General features: G+C 51.1%; 1 protein-coding gene across 2 annotated transcripts in view; it reads right to left on the bottom strand.

The window, feature by feature from the left end:
• PTPRA (protein tyrosine phosphatase receptor type A) overlaps window positions 1-18,919 on the bottom strand; it is a 114,331-nt gene extending 95,412 nt beyond the window's left edge. For both annotated transcript variants that reach the window (XM_082281390.1, XM_082281389.1), the window contains exon 1: window positions 18,749-18,919. The gene's annotated coding sequence lies outside the window, so the exon portion shown is untranslated. The remainder of the gene's footprint in view (window positions 1-18,748) is intronic.
• Between the last annotated feature and the right edge of the window lie 689 nt (window positions 18,920-19,608).

Genomic DNA, 19,608 nt, shown 5'->3' with positions numbered 1-19,608 from the left:
GGCACACACAGAATCACCCAGGTTCTAAAGGACCTCCAAGATCATTGAGTCCAACCTGTGACCCATCACCACCCTGTCAACCAGACCAGAGCACTGAGTGCCACGTCCAGTTGTTCCTTAAACACCTCCAGGGACAGGGACTCCACCACTTCCCTGGGCAGCTCAGTCCAGCATTTTATCACCTTTTCTATGAAGAATTGCCTCCTAATGACCAACCTGAACCTCCACTGGAGCAGCTTGAGACTATAAGGGGTTCACTGAAAGGGTTTTACAACCCACTTCACCTCACATACAGATGAGGAGCACTGACACTGAGGATTCAGATATTAACCTCCTGGGAGATAAAGGTTCAAAGGGAAATCTGAGAAAATCCCTACTTCCCAGCTCCCACTCCAGCACTTGAAAAAGCATTTCTCTCTTTCAGTAAAATCTTGAAGCTGAATGTGCACAGGGACAGCTTGAGACTGTCCCAATGGGCATGACAGACCCCACTTGAGATCTGTTTAATTCAATACCTCCAACAGCAATCAGCAGCAAGGCTGTGCAGCAAGGTGAGTTCCCCACCAGCATGTACCGTTTTCTCCCCAGAACACTTCCCAGTCTTCAGCATGGAATGTTTCTACCCAGGGATCTTTACATTTTCTTTCCACGAGTTTATCCAATCACCTTTTTGATCCATGCCAGTTTTTAAGCATCCTACAGAAAGTAGCAGCACAGTTTGCCAAGAAAGCTGTGGCTGCCCCATCCCTGGAAGTGTCCAAAGCCAGGCTGGACGGGGCTTGGGGCAACCTGGGATAGTGGAAGGTGTCCCTGCCCATGGCAGGGCTTGGAACAAGTTGGTCTTTAAGGTCCCTTCCAACTCAAACCGTTCTGTGATTAACACATGGTGGAAGTTCTTACAAACACTGACAGTACATAGGAGGAGGATGTGCTACCAGGACAGCACCATCAACTCCCAAAATTCTGATCCCCAGAGCTCACAAAGCTCCTCTGAGTTCTCTCCCTGAAGTTTTTATGGTGCTCACACAGACCACAATGAACAAGTGCTGCCATGCAAGTCTCAGGGATTCAAACTGAGCTCCTCATCAGAGCCTCTGCGGGCAGCGAAGCAGCAGAACTGGTTTGGAAAGGAGAAAAGGAAAGAAAACACAGATGACTCTGATAACATGTCTAATTAATAAAGCATAAACGAGACGGGCTGGTTCAGGCTGCGTGTCCCATCTGCTCCGACTTCAGTCGGGATGGTTCCCATCCCCAAAAGCACCAGTTTCCATGCAGATATTCCCACATGCTCACAAGACAAAGATATGCCTCCAGCACCCAGGCACACATGCTCTGCTCTGGCATTCCTGCACATCCCCCTGTTCCTTTCTTTAAGAAAAAGGGATGAACAACAAAAAAATGTGAGTGCCCAGCATGCAAAGCATGGTTTGAGACACCAAGGCCATATGCCAGAAACCAAACACAAAAGTTTGGAATGAGTTTGCCATAACTTTGCAGTCATCAGTCCTCTGTTACCTAACCTACCTTTAAAGCTTTACCCCAGAACAGTTAATATGTTTTATTCCATTCTGCTTGAAGTGACTTTGCAATCAAGTTGCGTGAATTTTTACAGTGAAAATGCTGATTTTTAAAGATTTATTTGTGGAGCTGACAGCTCCCTAAGGTCAGCAGTTAGAGTTACGATTCTAGAAGTTGAGGTTCAGCCAAGGACTTCATCTCTGCATCTTTCTGGTCTTCCTTTCGAAAAAAATAAGCAGAGAAGACACACACAGTAGAGTCCCAGTAGTGGGAAACATCCAGACACTCTCACAAACGTGTACCCAAGCCCTAAAAACTTCAACAAAAGGAAAAAGAGAGAAGCAAAAGGGAGCAACAGGAAACTGGTGGTCAAGTGGTGCCAATAGTCCTGGTGCTTTCTGAGGACAGGCTGACTCATTCTCCCCAGTTAAAAACCCAAACAACACCAACACCAGTCAGTCTGCTGGAGGTGGGAGTTCCTGGTTTTTTCAGGTTTCATTGCTACAGGGTGGATTTAATGAAAATGGAAACCTTTCAAGAAGGGTAAATCCTTCAGAGGTGGATAGGAAGCTATGGGCAGCTCTGGACAAGCTTCTCCTGTATCACTTCATTCATGGCCACACCAGCTGCTGGCACCTGCTCCCAAAAAACCAGCAAGAGTCAGGCCCAGAAAAGATAATCTGTTCTATTATTTTTCAAAAAACGGGATCGAATGAGCAACGTTCTAATGGGAAAGTCCACACCACACCTCTGATGACAGAGAAGAAAGAAACCAGCCGGGCGTTGGAGCCAGCCAAACGGGGAACGCCAAGGCTTTATTAGAGGAAACCCTTGAGTAACTTGGATGCAAACAAGCTCATCTCCACCTGGGATGCCAAGATCCTTCCACTGTCTTCGCACTCAAGTGCTGTGAATATCATAAAGGTCTGATCTGCACTTGAGGAAGGACCAGGGAGGATGTGCCATGGCAGAAACATCCCTCGCTCAAGCCACTGGGCTCCAGATGTGACTTCCTTCAATACTGCTACATCCAGCCCCTGTGGCTCACTCCAGCCCAGCTCCTGTCTCCACACCCCTCAAAATCCAACAGCAATAAACAGTGGGGAGCTGCTGCTTGTAAATCACAGTTGCCACACCGAGGATGGTCACACATCGCAACATCAGAGGAACAACAACACGGTGACGGCAAAACCCTACAGCAGAGATTTGTTCTCCAGACTCAGAACTAACTGCAAACAGCACATGTGGGTGGCTGGAACTTCATCCCAAGAAAGTCAACCAACACAGGAAGCCTCAGCTGCACTGGAATAGTCAAGATTTCAGGCAAACTACTTAAAAGCAAGCAGTTCTTCTCAGGAAACGGACAATGAGCTGCTGGCAGCATCCTGGAAACCTTTCCTCTGACAAAGAGCTGGTTACTGAGGAATGGAGCTAACTCAGGTACAGGCACAAAATAAAAGGCAGAAGTTGAACTGGAACTTGCTGACTAAGCTGAGCTGGGCCAGGGAGGGCAGGGGAGATCCAGGCAGCAGCCAGTGCTCTGGAATAGGCACGGAAACAAGTTTCCATGGGAGCGTGTTGCTTTAAAGTCAGATGTATGAGATCATCCTGTCCCCTTGAGTATGTTGTTTCCTAATGTTTTGCCCAGACCAATCACAAATTTCAGAAGCAATGGTTGGGTCTGTTGGTTTGGGGGTTTTTTTTTGGACTACCTTGAGTCCCCGCAGAGCCAGTCAAGGATGAGAATTGTAGACCCTGTTCTGTCTTTCACATTACAAATGCAATTACCTCTGGAGCCTGATTGCAGTGTCTCCTGTCAGAGTGATTCTGCAAGAGGCTGAAATAACAGCTTGCCTTTCAAAGGGAGTTAGGAACATTCCTGCGAGTCCTTCCATGCCCTGTGGTCACGTGCTGGTGAAATTTAAGAAAAGCATGAGCAGTCCCGAGCGAAGAGCATCCCTTGGAGAAAGCTGTTCTTACAGCCTTCAAAAAAGGATGTGGTGAAATGCCCTTGCAAAGCACAAAATTTCCTGGGCAAAAATCCGATTCTTCTTGCTTTTCAATCCTCTTATGCAGATAATGAAGTAAAAACTTCACTTCAAGATGATTTTGAGATGGAAGTGGCAGTTTGGAGATGGACAGGCTTGTCCAACCGGGATGCAAGAGATGTGGGATCAAGCAAAGGAAGAGATAAAACTAAGGTCAGTTGGACCCTCTTCCTAAAGGCAACAAGTATCTTGGATTTAGCTCTTGGATAACTGCAAGGGGAAATTAGCACTACAAACTGGAAACATCTGGAGATAGGGTGTTAAACAAGATAGTATTGGCGGGTCACATCTGGTTCCCACATTTTCATTTCAGCCTAACCAGAGGCAGGAGTCAGGCACGCAGGGCACTGAGCGGAGCTGGGAATTCTGTGGTGGATGATCACACAGGCCACTGCCACCAGGTGAGAGCTCCCTTTTCCTCACCTCCCACCCCAGGCAATTCCAGAGCCACCTGTGCCAGGCTCTGTGTCAGCCACAGTGGGACAGCTCATTTGCCAGCCTGCCAAAACACCAGCCAGGACAAGGTGCTGCGCCAGAGCGCAGCGTTCACGCCAAGGTAAGCAAGCTGAGCCGCCTTACTCACCACCAGACGTGGTCCAACACGTGCAGAAAGGAGGGAACAGAAAAATAAACTCTCCAAAACAACACCGCCTCCATCTTACATCAGCTCACCCCTGCCATGAAACAACTCGTCAGCTCTTCACACCTTCCTTTCCTTTCGGCTCCGGGGCAGCGGCGTTCCCTGCTCAGCCAGGGACTAACAGAGGAGCCAATGCTGCTGTGCCAGGGCCCCAGAGAACACCCAATTTTGGCAAGAGAGGGCTTGACCCCCCCCAATTATTAAGCAAGAAGTGGGAATATTAAGTGCAGGTATTAATGGTGGAAAAGGCACAGCTGACACCAAGGTGAAAGGGAGGTTGTAGGACAGGACTGAAAGAGAGGAGGTTTGGATCGGATATTAGGGAGAAATTATTCCCTGTGAGGGTGCTGAGGCCCTGGCACAGGTTGTCCAGGCTGTCTCATCCCTGAAGTGTCCAAGGCCAGGTTGGATGGAGCTTGGAGCAACCTGGGATAGTGGGAGGTGTCCCTGCCTATGGCAGGGGTTGGAATGAGATGGTCTTTAAAGGTCCCTTCCAACCCAAACCATTCTGTGATTCTGTGACTAAACCACTGAGTTCAGCTCACAGCACGTGCCTTGAAATCAAAGATCACAAGGTTTTACAGATTATTATTAAACATGAAGCCCCTGCAGGACGTTTTATTCTAGGAAAAAATTAAAGTGTTGCTTCCTCAGCTGCCCATTACCTAAAGCGAGCTGAACGAGCCCCATTTCTGAGTGAGTAAATCCCTTTTGGACCAGGCAACTGGAGTGGGAAGTGGTCAGCATCATTAGGCACGTCAGACCTGTTCTCCAAGCAAGAGACTTCAGGCTTAGGGCATTTCAAAAGCCAGCATTTCTCAACAAGCATGGAAGCATCAACTCCTCCTTTTACTTCCCATCTCTCCCCTTTTCTCTGGGGACAGCAGGCAGCCTGGTGTGACACAATGGGAATAACCCCAGTCCCTCACCAGGCACCAAATCCGTGAGCAAGGCAGGCTTTGATAAATGGGAGGAGGGCGGCAAGTGAAGGAAAGTTTCATGGAAGAGAGCTCACAGAAGACAGGAATATTGAAGAGTTTCAACTCTGCAGCCAGCAAAGACTTGACAAATAGGCATCCTTGCACTCAAAGCTGCTGAGAAACAACCCTGCCCAGAGGAAAGAAAAATCTCAAGCGGAAGGATTAAGTGGGCAAGTGTTTGCTGTAAGTGTGATTTTGTCTATGAACACCCTTTTAGGGGACAGGTTTTTAAAAGCAGAGGTTGTTTGTGGCTTTAAGGCCAGGTTGGATGGGGCTTGGACCAACCTGGTCTAGTGGAAGGTGTCCCTCCTGGGAATAGATGGTCCTTAAGGTCCTTCCAACCCAAACTATTCCATGAACAGCAGCAACACTTGGGAGCTCTCTGGCATGAAGCTTCCAAGGTGCCTGCTCAACATTGCTGGGCTCTGACAAAATTCAGTACAAACAAGAAAGTTTTGCTCAAGTCATCATTTTTTTGTTGCTTCCAAAATTGAGGCCTGCACGAGCTCAGTGTCTCCATCTGGCACATCTGCAGTGCTGGAGCTCGGGATGCTGCAATGCCATGTGCCAGGGCATGGGGGGAGAAGGGAGGGTTTGGCAGCTGGAGGCCAAGAGGGAAGGAGGAGACAATCCAAAAAGCAAATCATGAATTTAGCTCCAGAATAGGATGGACCAAAATTGCACCCAAAAATAAATTCAAGTGGCTCTTATTAGCAAGAACAGATTTAACCACCACATTCACTTTCAGTTCCTCTCCCCCAAACCATCATTCCCAATGTTCCTCAGGCCTCAGGAGGTAGATCCAAGGACCTCTGCAACCTGGGCACAGCTCAGAGCAGCTATTTGGGGTCAGATCTAGGATGGAAATGACTGACAGTGTCTGAAGGGAGAACACAGTTCAAATGTTTTGAAAGCTTTGGAGTGTTTTATTCAATGTTCTGACTGTTTCAAAGTCAGAATGAGGGCCCAGCTTCCAAAAATATATGAATTAAACCATAAGCAATGAGAACAATTGATTCTAACGTATCATCCAACACCACACTTTGACAGGGTCATTTCTAACCGCACATCAAGTGACCACAGGCAAACTGGGGTAGCCAGAGATGCTTCAGAACTGGCTGAAGAGCCACAAGAGGGTCACTGCAAGAGCTTCCTACAGGAAGGACACAAAATACCATCCTGTCTTTGGCAAAAGCCACCATTACCTGAGAGCTGGCCCACAGAGGGAACCTGGTAGCCCAAGGCCAAAGGTGGGTTTGTGCCACAGCACCGGTCGGAGGCCACGCAGCCTCCCAAGGCTTGACACAGGACTGGTTCTCCAAAAACCCCACCAAAATTCACTAACCCAGTGGCTGAACTCTGAATCTCCCCAGAAGATAGCCTGCAGGACCTTAAATAAGGACTTCAATAAGGACAGGGAATGCTTGAGCTCTGCATTCTACGTGCTCCCTTGTGAAGTGGTCACATCATCCCAAAGCAGCTGAGCTGCCATTTGTCACCTCCACAGCAAAGCAATCCTCCTGGAAATGCTCCATGCCAACAGCCCAGTCCTGCCAGTGAAGACAAAGCTCAAGGGATACTTGAAGAGATTGGCAACAATTCCTGTAACAGGCAAAATGGAAAAGAAAATGTGGAAGTGGCAATCCTGTTCCTATCCCAGGCTGGGGATCTGATGGCAGGGGCTGGGAGCCTGCCTGAAGTCCCATTTTGAAGGGAGGGCATGGAATGCACTGCCACGACCATCCAGGGGGCTGGAAACAGCTGAAGTGGCACAGAAAGTGTTGGATGTAGGATGGGACCAGTCACAGCCATGATGAGCGTGGCAGAGATGACCTTTCCATGCTGGATTGAAAACCCTGGAATAACAGCCATGCACCTATGTGCTACCACCCGTGTCCTTCATTAGCTAATTACTGACATTTCTGTAACTCCACTGCCTTAATGAAGCAGCAGGGGAGGGGGAATTCAATATCAAATATAAAGCAGTGATCTCAGCTGGGCAGCAATACTTTCTCTGGCACAGCTGGGTGGGATTTCAGGGCTTCAGGAACTTAAATTCCCTTAAATCCGTGCCACTTTTCTTGGCGTGTGGGGCACTGAACAGCCCAAAATGAAATCCTCCTGCACATACACAGCACCATGAGTTCCCTAGGAAGAGGAATCCTTAAAGGCTTCAAAACAGTTTTAAAGATTCTCTCCCAAACGAAGCCAAATTGTAGCAGGTGAGATTTTGCACCCTCCAAACACAAGAGAAGCTGTGGCTGCCCCATCCCTGGAAGTGTCCAAGGCCAGGTTGGATGGGGCTTGGAGCAACGTGGGATAGTGGAAGGCATCCCTGCCCGTGGCAGGGGTTGGAACCAGATGGTCTTTAGGGTCCCTTCCAACCCAAACCACTCCATGACTCAATGATTCTATGAAACTCTTGGCATTCTGGGCAGCAAAAGGCAGGAACTTGTTTTGTGCAGCAGAGACAGTTTAAACAGATTAAACTACAAGATTGGTGTTCTAGTCTGCTGTGCTGCCCAGAGGCTGCTGTCATGTCACCTCCAATGAAGCCAGACTCACCAAGCCAGGCCTCACCTTGCCAGAACCTCTTTCCACAGCAGCTAAACACACCCATCTCCAAAGATCCCACGTTGGTAACTCTGAATCCATTCTACAAAACTAAAACCATTCCAAATAACCCATGCCGAAGCAGCTGAGTGAGTATTGAGCAACTGCAAAATTCCTGGCTTCCTAAAGACACTCATGATCTTGCTGTAACTTCAAAAAAGCCCCACTGAATAGGTCAATTCCTGGGTTTGGATGTGGAGGAGCTCAGTTTTCCTGGCATTGCTGAGGCTGTCTGCCTGTCCAGGAGCCCTGGCTGAAGTTTCCAGCCAGTTATCATCAGACCTGTGTGGTTCATCCCTGAAGCACTTTTTCCCTTCAGGACTTTCCACCTCTCCCATCCACTTGTGCACAGACTTCCCGGTTCTCTGTCCACCAGTCAAGCGAGCGCAACTGTCAGAGGACAAACTCCTTGGAGTTCCAAAGAGGGGTTTGTTCAGTGGCTGGGCTTCCTGGCTTTGCTCCAGGGGGGTTGGAAAGGGAATGGAAAGGGATGGTTTTGGAGACCCTAATTACACACTGTGTAATTCCCCATGTCTCAGGGTGACTATTTCTAAATTTGGCCAAACCAGAACATCCCAGATTGAGGCAGGCTCCAAGCTCTGCCACTACCCTGCTTCCAATTCCTTCTGAACATGGGACTGAACCATTCTCAAAAATGATAAGCAGAACTGACCTGGGTGATGGGTGAAGGGCTTTGTTCAAGCTCGCAGTGAACAAGAGCCATGAATCTCCTACCAGCTGCTGGGTTTGTGTCCCACAGGAGCCAACAAATGTGGATCTGCAAGACACTGAGCACCCTCAGACCCTGATATGGGCAGTGGAGCTGGGGAAGGGTCTGGAGCCCCAGGAGTGGCTGAGGGAGCTGGGAAAGGGGCTCAGCCTGGAGCAAAGGAGGCTCAGGGGGGACCTTGTGGCTCTGCACAAGTCCCTGACAGGAGGGGGCAGCTGGGGGGGTCGGGCTCTGCTGGCAGGGAACAGGGACAGGAGGAGAGGGAACGGCCTCAGGCTGGGCCAGGGGAGGTTTAGAGTGGGATATTTGGGAAAATTTCTTTGTTGAAAGGGTGCTCAGGCATTAGAACAGGCTGCCCAGGGCCATGTTGGAGTCCCCATCCCTGGAGGGATTTAAAAGCCGTGTGGATGTGGCATGTGGGGACATGGGTCAGTGGTGGCCTTGGCAGTACTGGGGGAATGGTTGGACTGGATGGCCTTAGAGGACTTTTCCAACCCAAATGATTCCATGATTCTATGATATAGATGGGAATGAAGACCAAGCAGCACCAGGCAAGACCTGGTCCAGCAAAGTGGTTCAATAAACACTGACTTAAAGTGCCACTTAAACCACCCTCTCTGCTGGGCAGAGGGGCACTGCAGGGAATGCAGGAGCCTTGGAAAGGAGAAAAGAGCTTGCAGGGAATGATGCCAGGGCTGCAGCCTCTCATGGAGAAACCACCACCCTCACAGCACATGCCTGCTCTGGAGCCTGCTGCCAGCTCACCAGGGCCTCCTCCTGCAGCAGCATCCCCACGCTGGGCAACAGGGCAGCATCAGATGCTCCATCCCACGCTGCTCACTCAGCTGTGCCAGAGAGGAAACAGGGACAGAGGGCTCCCAGGTTCCCCTTTTCTGGCCACAAACAGGCCGAGCTCCAGCTGAGGATGTATCCTTTTAAAGCAGCTGCCTGCATTTCACAATTTATCTTCAAGTTTCTACAAGAAGAGGGCAACATATGGGAAGTTACATAAACTCGAACAACCCCCACAGAATATCCTGGAAAAAAAGGCAAATACCTCTGCACAGGCATGGAACTTCCTCTAGAACATTTTAAGAAATGTGAAGAGTAAATCCTGCATTATGCTATGGATAAAACCTGGACACGGGAAGCAGTATCAGATACTTGGGTGCCTCCACAGCCTCTCCTGGGTGGATCAGGAGATGTGTCACCCTTGTGAACACCCACCTGCAGCACTGGTTTTGCACCTGTATTGCCAAGAGCTCCCTTGCAGCCCTGGCTGAGGGACATGAACTCCAGCAGGGACGCTCACAACAGCCACCAAGAGGGATGGAGGTATTTGGGGACCCTCCAAACCACCCTAAAAGCTGATGGACCCGAGGTGGAAAACACTCAAACAGCCACCAGGTTTGTCATCCTTTCTGAAGCCTCAGCCGAGGAGGGGATGAGAGAGATGAGAAAAGATGACTGTGACTTGTATTTACCTCTCAGGAGAGCAGAGATTCACCTCAGCCCTTCCAAAGCTGCTTTTCTCTCTCAGCTAGCCTTTTTTCTATTTTATTATTCCTGGTTTTATTCATTTGGATGTTGGATTCTGGGAGGCCAGACCTGCACAGCCAGAGCTGAAGCACAGCCCCAGTTCAGGCACTGCTGCAACACAAATGGCTGGGCCACAGATTTCACCTCCAGGTACCTGCTGGAGTCAAAAAATAACTCCCACACAACCACTGAAGGCCAAGACTGGTATAGAAAGATGATAAATGAGCTGGCTGAATACAGCTCCTTGACAGAAGGTTGGAGCCAGGTGGGGGTCGGGCTCCGCTCCCAGGGAACAAGAGGCAGGACAGAAGGAAACGGCCTTAAGTTGCACCAGGGGAGGTTTAGATTGGATATAAAGGAAAATTCTTCATGGAAAGGGTTGTCAAGCACACTCCCAGATAAGATTAGAAAATATTGAACCTCTCTCATCCCAGTCTCAGTATCTAAAGACAAGCTGCTGCCACCAAGTCACCCAAAGATCCCAGCCGGCATTCCCACCCTGCCACCGGAACGAGGATACAAATTCTACACAGCAACTGGGATTAAAAACATCTACTTTCCTGTAGCCAAACAGGTTTAAAGTCTCCTCAAGAGAAAATCTTGAGGATTATCCATGCTTTCCAATTTATTATTCATTCCTAACTCATCTCTGTTCATCTCTAATTCATCATTTAGGGGATGGCATTAGTATCTGCTGTGGAAGGGGTATGAAACTGCAGCACAGGACTAAAGTTGTACTTTTGAGCTTTCAAGAGTGGCCAGTTTGCAAGAGAGTGAAATCCAGAGGCTCTGAGACACACCATGTGTTCAGCAACACTGGCAAACACATGTGAATATATTTATTTTCAGGCTTCTCAAACACATCCACAAGAGTTTTGCTTCTGGAACACGAGTGAGATGATTATCTGCTGCCGTGATAAAACATGATTCAAATTGTAAAGCAGCAGGAAAAGTTTTGCATGCTGGCCTGCCACACACTATCAGCAGAAAAATTTATGGTACCTCGAGACCTGCAGGTCGAGAGCCAGGATATTCCTGTGCTGAACACGGTGCCTGGAACGGGAGGCTACGCTTTCCCAGAGCGCTGCTGGAATCTTCATAAACCACTAAAATGCCTTTTTTTTTAAAAAAAAAAAACACACACACACAAAAAAGCAAATCCTGTTCTTCATATTTCTCCTCTTACTCAGTGGGATTTACTCATTTGAAGGTTCCAGCCTTCCAGAAAGTTTTAACAGCATCGGGATTGGGAGATCTGTCCCTTTTGCTCCTGGTTTGGCTGAGTGTCTCGGGTCACCCTTGCCACCAGCAGCCAGACCTGAGTTCCTTCCTGGCTTTTCCTTCACCTAATTCCCTGCCTCTGTGGGTCACTTCTTTCCTTTCTTCCTCCAGCCCTGTTTCTCCTCTGTTTCTGGTCCAGGGCTGGGTCTGCACTGGGTGTAGCAGAGTTTTTCTGGGGATGGAGTAAGAGATGCCTGACTGGGAGCAAGCAGGACTCTGAGCTGGTTGCAATCACACTGGGGCCAGGAACAGATTTCCTGGCTGCAGAACCCTCTCCGACATATCCCACGATATCATTTACCAACACAAATTAGTACTATCGGCCCTGAGGTTGTGACTGAAGTGTCTGAAATCCCCAGAGGAGGAACTGACACACTACCTCTAAAAACACAGGTGGGAAGCAAGGGGTGGAGCCCACACAATCCCAGGGATTCCAGGAGGATCTGCTGCTTAGTTGGTGAGTTCACCACTATGGAGTGAGTCCAGAGGAGGCCACCAAGATCATCAGAGGGATGAAGCAGCTCTGCTGTGAGGAAAGAGAGAGAATTGGGATTGCTCAGCCTGGAGAAGAAAAGGCTTTGGGATGACCTAATTGGGGCCTTCCAGGACCTGAAGGGAGCCTACAGGAAAGAAAAAGAGAGACTGGAGCAACAGGAGAAGCGGGGAATGGCTTCACACTGAAAGAGAGTAGGTTTAGATTAGATGTTAGGAAGAAATTCTTCCCTGCGAGGGTGGCGAGGCCCTGGCACAGGTTGCCCAGAGAAGCTGTGGCTGCCCCTGGAGGTGTCCAAGGCCAGGCTGGACGGGGCTTGGAGCAACCTGGGAGAGTGGAAGGTGTCCCTGCCCATGGTGGCTGGTAGCAATGAGATGATCTTCCAGGTCCCTTCTGACCAAACCATCCTGTGATTCCATTATCAGTGTTCCCAGATGACATGCTGAGTGCCCAGAGGACAAGTGAGGACGATTGGGTGTCAGTTTTGGGGAGACCCTCTGCAAGCTCTCGTTCAGGCAGATGATCCCCAACCCCCTGGGGAAGAGCATGTGAGTAAAGACCCAGGGAGACATCCTGCCTTCAGCAGTCACACTGGGAATTGCTGCTCTCCCCAGCCCTGGAGCAAGGTCACCACTGATGGGGTGGAGCCCAAAGCCAGCTAAACCTCTGGGGTTCAGCTCATCAGAACAATCAGAGAGATTATTTCGAAAGACCAGGCGTGATATGGGAGGACAGTCATCCTAAGGGGTGCTGGTTCAACCCCAGAGCAATCCAGTGGTGATTGATTCACTGCTCATACCCGGATCCAGGCTTCCTGTCACCTATTACTTAACTTGAATACACAAAACCTACAAGCTCCAACAGGCCAAACCCTGTTTTTCAGACAGGTATGCTGCTGCAGCACCTCCACAATGAGCCTATTTATTGATGGAGTTTGGAGTGCCAAGAAGTGTCTTGGACCCCCAAGTTATGAATCCAGGTCTTAAAACTCTCTGTCTAAGCAGCATCCATCAGCCAAGGTGGCTGGTGTTCAGGTATCATGACAATGGAAGCCCATTTTCTGCCAGCTGGGATTTCCAGGCTGGGCATCTCCCATTTCCACTGCCTCCAGGACTCCTCCTGAACAGATGGTTCATGGCCTCAGTGCTCACAACCCCATCAGCAAACATTGAGCCTACCAGAATCAAGAAAGGCAGCTGGGAGACAGGCAGGGGAGATCCTGCCTGCAACAGCTTTGCACTGGAATTCATCTCATGCTTCCCAGGTAAATGCTGGGGAAACCAGGAAGGATGCCCTGCACCTCCCCTTCTTCAGACACTCAGGGCTCTGGGGGAGGAAAGGCGTTTGGCTGGTTTCCCTTCCCTACACGAAGGAAGGCAGAGCAGGCATGTCTTCCTGGAAGGACCAGAAAATAGCCACAGATCGAGTCAGACTGCGGGGCAGGATGAGGAATTCCTCATTATGGCAATAAAAAGGTCTCAAGTACCTGGCTGGGGCACCAGGAATCCACCAACAGGCCAGGCTGGCTCAGAAACAGCTTTTCACATCAGCGCGGTGAGAACATTTCTGTTTATTTGTTCCTCAGTGTCAGCCAAGAAGGAAGGAGGTGCTGCTCCATTCCCCTTCACCACACTTGTCCTCAGCTCCACGCAACAGCAGAGGGCTTAAAATTGGTGACACCTCCACCTCCTGCTCCCTCCTACCAACCTGGAACGTTTGGTCTCACTGACAGGTTTTAATTTGGCTTCAGAGGAGGGATGGCATGGCACGACCTGACTCACGTGGGAAAGGCAGAGGTTACGCTCTTTTCTGCTCCTCTGAAGTCAGAGAACGCTTGTTTTCCATCACAGGCCCAAATTAGTGCTAATTATTCCATGCAAAATGGAGTTGCTTCAACAGGAAGGAATTAGGACAACAAATTATTCTGGAATAAGGAGTCGCTGCTGCCTAAGCAAGTGATCTGTTTGCACAGAGAACAAAAGGAGCGTTCTCAAGGCCAGGTTGGACAGGGCTTGGAGCAACCTGGCCTAGTGGGAGGTGTCCCTGCCCATGGCAGGGCATGGAAGGAGATGAGCTTTAAGGTCCCTTCCAACTCAAACCATTCCCTGATTCTCTAATTCTTCCACAGGTGTTTTGGAAAAAAAGTAGTCCCAATTTTAAACAGATTTCCAACCTCCATGCCTGCTACAGTAGACACCAGGATTTTCTGCATGACCAATATGCCAAAACTCAACCCACACCCAGGTGTTTTGACCGCCACCATCAAAACTGCAGCTGCCATAAACACAGAGGTACCACACGAGCATCCACAGCTCGGCAGGTTTGATAGCCATGGCCGATGCTTTCAGCCAGGAGAACTCTGATTTGAGGCTGGGAGGAAGGCAGGTGCAGGCACACACCCTCCTGCAGCCCAAAGGAGGGTTTCCTTCCGTGGAGACACAATCCTCAAACCTGCAGGACATGTGGCTGTGGAGATGCATTGTTTGAGTGCCCTGGCATAGAATCGTGGAATCACAGCATGGTTTGGGTTGGAAGGGACCTGAAAGAGCAACCAGTTCCAACCCCCTTCCACTAGCCCAGGTTGCTCCTAGCCCTGTCCAACCTGGTCTTGGACACTTCCAGGGATCCAGGGGCAGCCACAGCTGCTCTGGGCACCCTGTGCCAGGGCCTCACCACCCTCACAGCCAAGAACTTCTTTCTAATATCCTATCTAACCCACCCTCTGGCAGTGGAAGCTATTTCCCTTGTCCTGTCACTCCATCCCTTATCCCAAGTCCCTCTCCAGCTCCACTGGAGCCCCTTCCGGCACTGGAAGGGGCTCCAAGTCCTCCCTGGAGCCTTCTCTTCTCCAGGTGAACATGTCCCAGCCTGGCTCCAGAGCTGAGGAGCTCCAGCCCTGGAAGCATCTTTGTGGCTTCTTCTGGAGTTGCTCTAAGTCCTTGTTGTGCTGAGGACTCCAGCCGTGGACACAGCACTCCCCACCATCACCTCCTCCCTGCACAAACACAGCAATCCCCTTCCCAGAGGGGCAGCCCCTACCTTGCTGTACTACAAAACACCTCATGCTGCAGAAAAAACCCAGGTGGGGCAACATGAAGCAGCTGTGCAAAGCAGCACCACTCTCATGGGGAGCTCCAGGACCATGGTGGGAGCCTGGAGATGACATGAAAGGCCTCCTAAAGAGGTTAGACAGACAAAAGAATCAATGAGCTGCCTCTGGACTAGTGCCTGGGCAGATGCATGTGACAGTGCCATTATCCATGGATCCCACAACATATTTCCCACGAGCTTTGGCCACACACAGAAATTTCAAGTGCTGACAGGTACCACAGCTGACAGTCCAACCACGTGAGCTGCATCAGAGAAAAAGGGTTTCCAGAGTATTTGTGAGTTTAATGAGAAGCGAACGCTTGTGATGAAAGCCACTCTACTCACTTACAAAAACTGGAGACATCAGGAAGAACAGGATCGCACCAGCCTCTAGCGATATCCAGGACCAGCTGCTCCAGAGGAAGATGCAAGAAAGCAGTCTGGACGGCTCAGGAATCACTTTCTTATCGCTAAATCTCTTCCTAAGCCCATCAGATAGTGATTAAGCACAATGGTTCATACCCTATATATTAAATATTAATCCTCCCTAATGTGACTGCCGACGTTCTGGTTATCCGATTCGGATAACCGCACACCCCGTTCCCTCTCCACCCCAAACCACGTAAACACGATGTACAAAACCCAGCAGTATTCTGTGATCCAGCCACAGCTTCCTTGGGCTCCGAGCCTTGAAGCAAACCAGCTGATCCCACTAAAATCAGGGGGGAAAGAGTTAAGAGCAGGAGATGAATCAGCCACTGCTCTAAATGCAGACATTTCCTACCTCTCCACTCAAGTGTCTCTTCCTGTCCGCAGGCTTTGGGGATGCTGGCGGACCTGGTCGTGTTCAAATGACTTCCACTGTGAGAGGAAAGCCCGAGGATTTGTTTTATTTCCAGAGGAAAATGCGATTTGTGAATGAGCCCAGAGAGCGGCTGCCAGGGATGATTGACCTCCTGCCCATGTCACACCAGGAGCGGAGGACCAGGCAGCAGCTGGTGCCACTCCTGACCCTATGGAAGCACTACAGGCGCCAAGTTCCATGCAAAATATCCCACCCCACGCTCCCCAGTGTTTTGGGGCACCACACAGACCCTGACAGTGGCACAGCAGAGGTCACAAAACCTGCACCATCCCTGCTGGATTGGGATCCACCACCCCACTGGAAACACAGAGGGTTGGAGCAGAACAGATGTAGGCTGGTAGCAGGAGGAGACAGGGAGAGAGGGAATTCAAGCTGCTCGTCCACAAGGATGTTGATGTTGGACATGGACCAATATCACGGAGCAGCACAGAGATTCAGATATTTATGAGGGATGTTTCAGGAAGGCAGGGCTGTGTCTCCTTAGTCTGGGAACAACACAGCAGCACCAGCACCCTGGAAACAGGAAGTACCTATTCCAGCACCTCCCAGGATCCCCCACTGTTTTCACAGAATCCCAGAGTCATTTAGGTTGGAAAAGACCTCGAAGATCATCACCTCACAAGTCCAACCTGTGACCAATCCCCACCTTGTCACCAGAGCAGAGCACTGAGTGCCATGTTCAGCTGCTCCTTGGACACCTCCAGGGACAATGACTCCACCACCTTCAGCCAAGTGTAACCAACCAGCTGCTTTAACCAACTGTTTTAATAAAGATCAGGCAAAAACCCTGGAGCTTTCCACAGGTGCTCCCCCAGAAAGCTCTCCAACAGGGGTGGAAAGAAACACATGGAATTGGAAGGCAGCAGTGCCCACTTTCTGCCCAGCACAGACACCAAGTCTCTCTCTCCCAGCACCCCCAGGTCCTAGGGAAGCCGTGGTCCCTGCTCCCCAAAATGCATCCTGGCTCTTCACCCTGGCCACAGCAGAAGCCATCAGGGAGCTGGCCGTGCCATGACCAACCCTGTGATCCCATTCCTCATTCCAGAGCTCCACACAGAACCTGTTTCCCAATCTCTCTGGGAATAACAGCATGAGTTTGCATCTGATGCTTGACAGGGAGAGACAAATCCTCCCCCCAAACCCGGCTGCAGCTCCCCCGAGCACATCCTTCCCCTCCCTGCCACTGGCTGCTGCAGCAACAGGAATTAAAATAAAGATGAAAAACTCCTGTTGGGGCCGCAGTTTTATTTCCTGCCGTTTTCTAGAACTCCTTGTACAGGAGGAAAAAATCCTTAAATATTTCCAAGCATCCTGCATGCTTGCAGCAAGCTTCCCCCAGCCACGGGCAGGCAGAGAAGGGATGACTAATTTTTTTTTTTAGCGTAAGACGCTGTGGAGAGTGTCCTGTGAACAAGCTCAGTAAATTCCTGAGGCTCCCGGCAAGGACTCCACCACTCCTTGCGAAACTTCCCAGCTGGAACCTCACAGCCGAAAAGCCAGAAAACATCGTTCTTCTCTCCCTCGACAAACAGAGGTTGGGATTCCTTTCACGACAGTATTTGGATTTTTAATGTCAGTCCATATTTAGCAGGAGGGGAAAAAAGCCTCCCTTCCTTCCTGTCACATTTTCCACCCTCGATGACATCCAAGATCAGAAACAAGCAAGTGCTGGCCGAGAAGGGAGGATGCAGCTACCCGAGCGTGGGAGAGCCCGGAGAGGGGCAGCACGGACATTCCCATTTGGGATTCCCGTTTGGGATGCGCGGAGGCAGTGGCGAGGAGGGGACACACCCTTCGAGGAGCGGAAAGAGCCAGTGAGAAGGGGACAGAGCCCTCGGACCCCACAGCAAAGAGGGTGTACCTTTCAATGCTCCAGCCTGGAGCATCTCCCGGAGGGATGGTACAGGGAGCAGCCAGGCTCACAAGTCCCCAGGCTGGAATATCCGTCCCAAAAGAAGCCTTTGGTCACCGGCACGGCCTGGATCTGCCAAGGGGGGCGTGGTCAGGCCGTGGGTCAGGAGGGTTCCTCACTGACCAGAAGCCGCAGTGCCCTGAGAGGAGGTGTCCAGGGAGCCCGGCGATCCTGCAGCAGGGAGGTGGTGGGTGCTGGCAGGAGATCGTGGCCATGGTGGCCCTGCCCTGCAGCCCTTTTCTGGGTCTTACAGGGCTGTCCCCAGCTTGGACCCCCGTGTCCAACCCCGTGGGTGCAGGGTGGGAGGAGGCCGTGGGTCGCTGCAGACCCACAGTTGGAGGTTCATAGAATCATGGAATGGTTTGGATTGGAAAGGACCTTAAAGCCCATCTTGTTGCATCCCCTGCCGTGGGCAGGGACACCTTCCACTATCCCAGCTTGCCCAGAGCCCTGTCCAACCTGGCATTGAACACTTCCAGGCATGGGCAGCCACAGCTCCTCTGGGCAACCTGTGCCAGGGCCTCCCCACCCTCACAGGGAACAATTTCTTCCTAATATCTAATCTCACCGTACTCTCTTTCAGTGTGAGGCCATTCCCCCTTCTCCTGTCACCCCAGGCCCTAGTAAAAAGTCTCTCTCCATTTTTCTTGTGGCCTCCCTTCAAGTACTGAAAAGCCCCCATTAGGTCTCCCCGGATCCTTCTCCAGGCTGAACAATCCCAGCTCTTCCAGCCTTTCCTCACAGGAGCGGTGCTGCATCCCTCCGATCAACTTGGTGGCCTCCTCTGGACTCGCTCCAATGGAGCAAATCCGCAATCCCCAGCCCGCGATCACTTTTAGAAATCACCATTACCACCAACAAATACACCTACAAATACGCAAATACTAACCCCCAAGTTCACTGTGGACAGGGCGGGGGTGACCCAACTCCACGAACACGCGTGGGTCGCGCCCCCCGCCCCTTCCATCACCCCCACGCCACCGTAACAACCCCGTGCCCATCCCCGGGGGTCACCTGCGAACCCCCCCCCGCTCACCTGCGGCCGCTGCTCCCTCGCCGGCTCCCGCCCAAACGGCTCCGCTGCGAGGCCGCGGCGACCGCCTGTAACCATGGACGGCGCAGCGGGGGAGGGCGCGGGGGGGGGGGGTCGGGGGAAAAGGGGAGGGGGATATGAGGGAAGGGGAAGGGGTGCGGGAAGCCCCCGCCGCCCCTCGGGGCTCTCCCGGCGCTCAGCGGCGCCGCCGCCGCCGCCCGCCCGCTGCCGCCGCCATCGCGCGGCTCCGGGCCGGGGGCGTGGCCGGGGCGTGGCCGTGGGCGTGGCCACGAGGGGCCCCGGCACGTGGCGGTGCTGCCCCCTGGTGGCGGGGAGGCGGCACTGCCTCCCCCCCCCCCCCTCACCCCGGTCCCGCTTCCCAAAATTCCGGAGTAGGAAATTAACTATAAACAAAAAGGTTTGGTGGGATACTACGGGAAAGCCGGAGAGGAACTCTTAGTAAGGAAATGCAGCGGCAGGACAAGGAGTAACTGTACAAGTGGAAAGAGAGGGAATTTATATTGGATATTAGGAGGAAACGTTTTACTGTGAGGATGCTCGACTGGAACTGGTCACACAGGGAAGTTGTGGATGCCCCAACGCTGGCAATTTTCAAAGCCAGGTTGGATAAGGCCTTGAACAACCTGGTCTAGTGGGGGTTGTCCCTGTCCGTGGCAGGGCGGCTTGGGGCGATCTTTAAAGTCCTTTCCAAACCTTTAATGTTCTATGATTTTATGATTCTATGATTCTGTGATTCTATGAACAAAAATTACTGGGCGCAACTGAGCGAGTGGCTTTTGTTCTTCATGTGGTAAGTTTTGATCATCACAAAGATCTCTTCTTAATTAGAAACAACCCAGAAA

This window comes from Coloeus monedula, assembly GCF_965178545.1.
Source record: "Coloeus monedula genome assembly, chromosome: 5".
Lineage (NCBI taxonomy): Eukaryota > Metazoa > Chordata > Aves > Passeriformes > Corvidae > Coloeus > Coloeus monedula.
Note: the sequence above shows the minus strand (reverse complement) of the source record. Positions and strands in the feature narration are given on the sequence as shown.